This window comes from Mesocricetus auratus, unplaced genomic scaffold (assembly GCF_017639785.1).
Source record: "Mesocricetus auratus isolate SY011 unplaced genomic scaffold, BCM_Maur_2.0 Super-Scaffold_100021, whole genome shotgun sequence".
NCBI lineage: Eukaryota > Metazoa > Chordata > Mammalia > Rodentia > Cricetidae > Mesocricetus > Mesocricetus auratus.
The window spans coordinates 37,575,687-37,583,620 of record NW_024429202.1 but is presented as its reverse complement, the minus strand read 5'-3'; positions in this window follow the sequence as shown (position 1 = coordinate 37,583,620).

The following is a 7,934-nucleotide window of genomic DNA, read 5'->3' as shown; positions in this document are numbered from 1 at the left end:
GAGCCAAGGACCACCACAGGTTGCAGTAAGCTTGGCATCTTACAGCCTTGCCTCAGAGAAAGGCTTCTCCAGTGTATCAGCTCCACTCCGGCAGGACAGGGTCTTACAGCTGGGGATGTTCGCCTAGTGTAGCAGTTTTGCTCCGCAGGAGGTTTCTCGGGTGAAGTTGCTACAGTTCAGCTCTGCTCCTGGAGAGCAGAGAGCAGAGAGCAGGGAGTCAGGAGCAGAGTGTAACAACTCTGCTCTGCCAATGAAGGTTTCCCGGGCAAGTGTTACAGCACTGCTTGCTCTGCTCTGCTCTGCTCTGCCCAGGGTCGCCTCTGCTCTGTCGCCATCGCCGCAAAAGAAAATCTTCACCCAAAGCTCATCCAAAGGGGTTTATTGGAAGGCAGCTGGACCAGCCAAGCTGAACATACACAGGGTTTATATAGGGATTCTTGGAGTTGGGCTAGTTTTTGCAGAGTAGGGATTGGTCTGATTTCAGTGCTGAGCTCAGATTGTCTAGAGCTCTGCTCCGGGATTGGTTACTTTTTTACATAGGATTAGGGTCAGATTTGGCTCTGGTTTCAGGGCCAAAGTGTGTTTCTTTCTCTGGTCCTTTTTAGCCTTTTGGCTCCAATATTAGGGCCAGGGTACATTTCTTTCACTGACTCTGATTCCATGAACAAAGTGTGTTCCTTTGGCACTGGTTTTAGGGTCAGGGTACATTTCTTTGGTTCTGGTTGCAGGGCCAAAGTGTGTTTCTTTGGCTCTGCTCAGGGTGTGTTTCTTTGACTGGTCCCTTTTCCCTACACCTGGGAAGTCGCCTATGAGGAAATATTGACTCCTCTCAATCTCTGGATGCAAGGAGACATCTCTCTTGTATCAGTGTTTAAAAACAATGAAATAAAATTTGCTCAAAATAGATGGAACTAGAAAAGGTCATCCTGAGTGAGGTAACCCAGAACCAGAAAGACAAATATGGTATGTACTCACTTAGAGTTGACATTAGCTTAAAGTAAAGAATAATCATGCTACAATCCATAGACCCTGAGAGTTATCAACAGTTAAGGCTCAAGTGCAGGATGCATAAATCTCCCTATGAAGGGAAATAGAATAGATATTACAGGTGGACTGGGGAGAGGTTTGGATAAGTGGTAGTGATGAGAACTGGAGGGAAAAGTTTTGGTAGGTCAAGGGCAAAGTATTGGTAGAGACCACTGGAATCTGGGACATCTTTAGGACAAGCTAGAAACCTAGTTCAATAGAAATTCGCAGGAATCCAGGAGGGTGACCCTAGCTAAGACACTGAGAAGTTGGGGATACTGAGCCTGAATTGGCCATCTCCTGTAACCAGACAAAACTTCTCCTGGTGGGATTCAGAAAACAAGGCAGCCATGAAGCCTACACCCTATGATTTGTCCTGCTAACAAGATGCGCTGGGGCAAAGGCAGAAATTGTGGGAGTGGCCGGCCACCAATTGTTGCTTCTCTTTGATGCCCATATCATCACAAACCCACCCTTGACACTGCCTAGAGGGCCAGGACTGTGATGCTAAATATGTCAGAGTCTTACAATAGAAACAAACACAACAGAAAAAATGAAATGATACCAAATGATCTTCTGCTATTCTCATAGATTGGTGCCTAGCCAAATTTTTATCAGAAAGACTTCTACCAACAAGTGATGGAAACTAGTGGAGAGACCAACAGCCACACATTAACAGAACTTGGGGAATCCTGCAGAAGAGAGGCAGGGAGGATTGTAGGAGCCAGAGGAGTCAAGGACCACAAAAGAAAACCCACAGAATCAACTAACTTGGGCCTATAGGTGCTCACAGAGAATGAACTGACAACCAAGGAGTATTGCATTGGATGGACCTAGGGCCTCTGCATGTATATTACTGTTGTGTATCCTGGTCTTCCTGGAACACCTGACAATGGTAGCAGGGGCTGTCTCTGACTCTCCTGACTGTTTTGGGACGCTTTCCTCTTACCAGGTTGTCTTGTCCATCCTTACCACGGGAGGAGTTACCTTGTTTCAATGAAACTAGATAAACAATGGCTGGCTGATATCCATGGGAGCCATGCCATTTTCTAAAGAAAAATGCAGGAGAAGTGTATATAGTGGTGATGGTGTAAGCATTTTGATGATTCTTATGTGATAAATATGGATGCATTATGGCACTTGGGAGCCAATGAATACTGAGTGTTAACAGCTTGGAAGGAAAGGTTTTCTGGCACTGGTGAGTCACAGAATACTGAGTGTCACATCTCAGTTGGAAGGTATTCTGCCAATCAGGATGCAAGGTATCCACAGGTCACAGTAGAGCATAGCAGCTTAGAGCCCTGCTTCAGGGAGAGGCTTCCCCAGTGTATCAGCTCTGCCCCAGCAGGAGAGGGCTTCCCATTGGTGGGTTATAGTTCAGCCCCAGTCCCCCAGAGAGCAGTGTGTAACAACCTAGCTTAGCCAGGGGAAGGTTTCCATGGCGAAAAGTGTAGTAGTCCTGCTCCCCTTTCCTCTGGGTCTCAGCTTCAGTGAAAGAGGGTCTCATCTAATCCTCATTCAAGACATTTACTGGGAAGTGGCTGCTGAAAATATGCAAGTTGAACAGACACAGGCTTTATGTAGGTATTCTTACAGGGCAAAGTTTTCCAGGGTGTGGTTTCGTCAGATTTCAAAGCCTTAAGGATGGCTAGATCTCCTGCTCAGGGATTGCTTAGTTGTCTGCACAGGGTTAGGGTCAGATTGGTGTCTGATTTCAGGACCAAAGTGTGTTTCTTTCTCTGGTCCCTTTTAGCCTTTTGAATCTAGTTTTAGGGACAAAGTGTATTTCTTTAACTGGCTCTGATTCTGGGAAAAAGGTGTGTTTCTTTGGCATTGGTTTCAGGGTCAGTGTACATTTCTTTGCTCCTGATTGCAGGGACAAAGTCTGTTTCTTTGGCTCTCCTCAAGGTGTGTTTCTTTGGCTGGACCATTTTCACTACAGATGTGTCTGAGAGGAGAGGGGAAACTGTGATATGAATGCAAACACAAGTAAATAAACACACATATACACATGAGTCACATACAGACAAGCACACAAATATGACTTGGTTTCAGATCTCGATAGACACCTCTCACTTATTGCCAAACATCCCCTATACACAGACACACATATGGCCCATGCTTTCTCTCCGTTAGAACCCAACCCCCCCTCCTAACTAAGTACTATGTGGGACCCTCTACAGTCAAAAGTGCATATCCATGGTTATGTGTCAGGCCACCCTCAGTTATGACTCCCCTACAAAAAAGCTCCACAAACACATGGTTAGGTGTCACTTTATGCTAGATATAACCTCCCCTATATCCAACGCCACACATGCATGCAAGGAAAATGTTAGGTCATGTTAGCTGGTTCCCTCCCCCAGCACACTTTGCATCAGACATTCTGGAGCCTTTTTTGTGAGCTCAGAAGATGTATATATGGGTAATGTTGCTTGCTGCCATGCTGACGACTACATGGTAGGAGGGAGAAAATCAGTTTCCATAAACTGTTCTCTAAATTTCACATTTCACAACAGGACACAAGCTGAAAGCTATTCATCTCACAGCACAGCACACACATATCCTCAATATCAAATAAAGAAACAAATAAAATTTAATAAATTTGTAAAAAATGATTACATATCAATTGTCCATAAACACATAAAAATGTGTTTTTTTCTCAGAAGTTGAAGACTAGATAGTAATGGTTTTCCTTGCTTACCAAACTCAGAAAACAAACTCACTAAAGAGGTGTAAAGTATAAAGGTGTGAGAGACATTAAAAGATAATTTGAAAATGCAAATATAAATAGAAGGTAATTTAAGTACATGACCTTGAACTCACCAAGATAGGAGGAATATGAAGTATTTTTGTCTAAATTTTTCAAGTCCAAATGGAATGGAATTTGTTGATGTAATTACTGCCTGTATATATTGTATATAGTTATTATATTGGCTATGTATAGTTATTTTTATATTATGTTGTAGCCTTCCATTTTGGCTTTACTAGAGTCAGGATTAAATGTGTGCACCATTATACCAGGCTCTAAGATTTTGTTGAATTCGATTTCACAATTTTCGAAACTTATCAGGGTGGTATCTTGTCCTGAGGTTACCTGTACAGAGAAGCTTTTTCCTTGAGAGGAGCCTTCCCGCCATCCTGGTTCTAGAGCCACATCAGTCCCAAATAAACACACAGGAGGCTATATTAATTATGAAGCTGTTGGCCTTGCTTGTTTCTTACTGAGTAGCTCTGACTTAAGTAATTACCCCATAATTGTTAATCTAAGTATGTCTCTTACCGGAGAAGTTTCCGGGCTTGCTACCCCATGGCGGTTACATCTCGACTCTTCTGTGTTTCTGCTTCCCAGAGTTCTCCTTGACTCCTAGTCCCATCTATCTTGATTCCCTATTGGCCAGACAGTTCTTTATTGACAAATGAAGTTACCAAAGCTTTGATCACATGTCTTAATGTGTTTATGTCCTTAAACAAAATATGTAACTCCAGGCAACTTATTTTTGTTCCTATCTACTCAAATTCTTCTACAGCATGTATTTTGCTAGTCCACTTTGCTTCTTGTCATCATAAATACACATTAGACTAAACACTAATATTGTCATGGCAGAGTATACACGAGGCGATTTTGAGATTTCTTCTACCACAAGGATCAATCCAAATCTCCAACTTAGCCTCAGACAGACTCTTCAGACAAGGACAAACAGCAGCCATGTTCCTACAGGCATAGAGCAGCCTATCAAGTCTAGGTAAGGCCATAATAGGGGAAGACAGGTGGTTCGAAGTCTGGAACTCACATGGAACTTTCCTCAAACCTTCCAAGACCCCCCAACTCCTGACTACACACAAGATCACCCTGAATCTGAGTAACAGCAAGATATCCCAAATAAAGTCCAGTCATGGTCTAGTATAGTATGTCTTTTCCAAAAGAAGGAAAAGTTGTCTGGTGGTGGTGGTGTCTCAGGCCTTTAATCGCAGCATTCTTCAGGAAGAGGCACCCAAATCTCCTTGAGTTCAATGTCAATATGAATTTCAAATAGAGTACCATGATAATCAGAGATGATAAACAGAAAAACAACTCTCAAAAAACTAACGAATTAAGAACAATAGAAAGAAAGACAGAAAACATAAAGAAAGTAAAAAGATAACAGGAACCAGTCCAATGAATAATTACATTGAAATTGGCATGCAAAGCTCACTGGACAGAAAATGTACAGTGTAACACACTGCAGTTTTCAAATGTCATTAAGAACTGATTGGAAAGTTAAAGTCTCACATCACCAAATTAAATCAGGAAGAAGTGAGAGACAATGAAGTAGGCTAGATTCCTTAATCTCAAGGACAAGCACAGTGATGGTCTTCTGTCAACGTAATGGCAATTTTTTTTCATTTTTTTATTTTATTTTAATTTTAAATAGCTTGTTTTACATGTCGATCCCAGTTCCCACTCCCTCCCTTCCTCCTGCATCCCCCACCATCCCCTCCCACCCTCACACCCTATTGCCAATTCGTTCCACATACTTGACTATATTTCTAATAAATTACAACCCTGACATGAAGAGCACATCTGGAGAGATTGTTTTTGATTGAATTGCTGTGGATCAATAGGAGGGTAATACCCCTTCTATGAAGAAATAGAGGTATGAAGACAAACTCCTTTAATCTAGATATCGGGGAGAGAAGGACAAACCTTTATTATGGCCATGCCTTCAAGTCTGAAGTAAAGATCTTTCAATCTTTGGAGCAAAGAAACTTAGTTCTATTTTTTCACATCATAGACACACTAAAATGACTTATATGGTCATGGGGTATGATCTGCCTATGCTCCTCAGGAACATACGATATCTAAAGGAGGAGGATACTTAATCAATATTTCAACAGGTCGTGTCAGCAATGCAGTTTCTCCACAAAATACTCATTGCACATCGTGACATTAAATTTGAGAATATCATCATTGACACAGCTGTAAACATCAAGATTTGTGACTTTGGAATGGAAATTCAGCTCAAAGAGGGGCAGATGTTGAAGGATCTCTGTGGATCCTTGATGTATATGGCTCCAGAAATTTTAGCAACGAAACCATATGATGGCCTATCAGGCAACATGTGGAGCTTGGAAGTTGTCCTATATGTACTGGTCCAAGGACAATTTCCATATGCAGAAACAAGAATTTGCGGTATGCACAGGGTCATCACCAAGACAAACTATTCCATCCCCTACCACCTGTCAAAGCCCTGTCTCAAAATCATTGCACAGTTACTCATGAAACCTACCTGATATAGGATGATAATGTGTCAGCTTCTGGAAAGATGTCTGGGCACAGTTAAAGAGCAAATAGAATCTGCAAGTAAACAAATCCTTCCTAGGATTGTAGAGACTATATGTACTATTGGCTATACCTGTGAAGAGATTGTCTCACCCCTATGACACAGGCAACCAAATAATAAATTGACAACAACTTTCAATATTGGGAATCGTAATTTGAGCTGTGATGACAGTCACAGAAAAATGGGAAGCCCTGGTTAAACAGCATTCCTGTTGGTGCTCTTCATCCCCTTCTCCCCTTGAAGCAGGCAGCCAGTTAACCAGCCTTTCCAACAATTATAGAAGCTGGGAAGGGTCACTTTCAGGATGGTGTGGAAGGAAGAAGGAAGAGATGACAAAGCTATAACATGCCCAACAAATACTCCTGCTTGTAGCAGAAGCCCTGTTCAAATGAAATGTTCCCTGAAGGCATTGTTCTGATGGCTAATGTCATCTGAAATGCTACCAGGGAAATTAGAATTAACAAGACTTCTCTATACAGCCTGCCTGTGTTGCTTCCTGCAGGATACAGGCATACAGATAGAGCCTGGCAAGTGTTGGGGAGGCCATCAACAGGAGAAGTTAGCAGGGTGGAGATCTGAAACTCACATGGAACATTCCACAACCCTTCCAAAACCTGACTAGTTAAAATATAACCCTGATTCTGGGCAACAGAAAGATATCCCAAATAATTTCCAGACATAGTCTCGTATTTCTGATCCAAAAGAAACCTAACTGTCAGCAGGGCTTTGGTGCCTCAAGCCTTTAATCCCAGCACTCAGGAGACAGAATCAGGAGGATCTCTGTGAGTTGGAAGCCAGCCTGGTATGGAGAACAAGTTCCAGGACAGGGTCCAAAACAATGCAGAGAAACCCTGTCTAGAAAAACAAAAACTAAAACAAAAAACAAAACAAAACAACAAAACCAAAAGAAAAAAGTAAACAAAGTGTCTAGAGATTGTGGCTGATGCCTCTAATCTCACAATTCATTAGGTAGAGTCAGTAAGATCTCTGAGAGATCAAGACAAATCTGAATTTCAAATGATTCTCCCAGATAACCAGGCCTATTACACAGAAAAAAATGCGTCTCAAAAAGGAACAAAAAAAACATTAAAGACAGAAAGAAAGCAATATGAATTGAAAAGAAATCAGGAACCAATACAATAATTGGTAATTGTATTGAATATTTGCATGACAACATCGTTGGTCAGAATAATATACAGTGTGACTCACTGCAGTTTTCCAGTGTCATTAAGGCCTGGATGGAAGATTAAATTCTTAAATCTTCAAATTAAATCAGGGATCAGAGAGTTGGAATGGGGCAGGCTAGTCTCCTTAATCGCAAGGCACACCCAGTGATGGACTTCTGCCAATGTAATAACAATTTTTTGGTTGTTACCTTGACTACATCTCTAATGAAATACAAGTCAGAAGATAAGGGCAAATCTGAGAGAGATTATTCTTGAATGATTTGCTGTGGATCAAGAAGAGGGAAATATCCCTTCTATGAGGATGTAGAGGTGCTAAGACACACACCTTTAATCCAGATCTTCATGCAAATAGACACACCTTTACTATGGCCACGCCTTCTGCTGGATGACTTTATAAGAC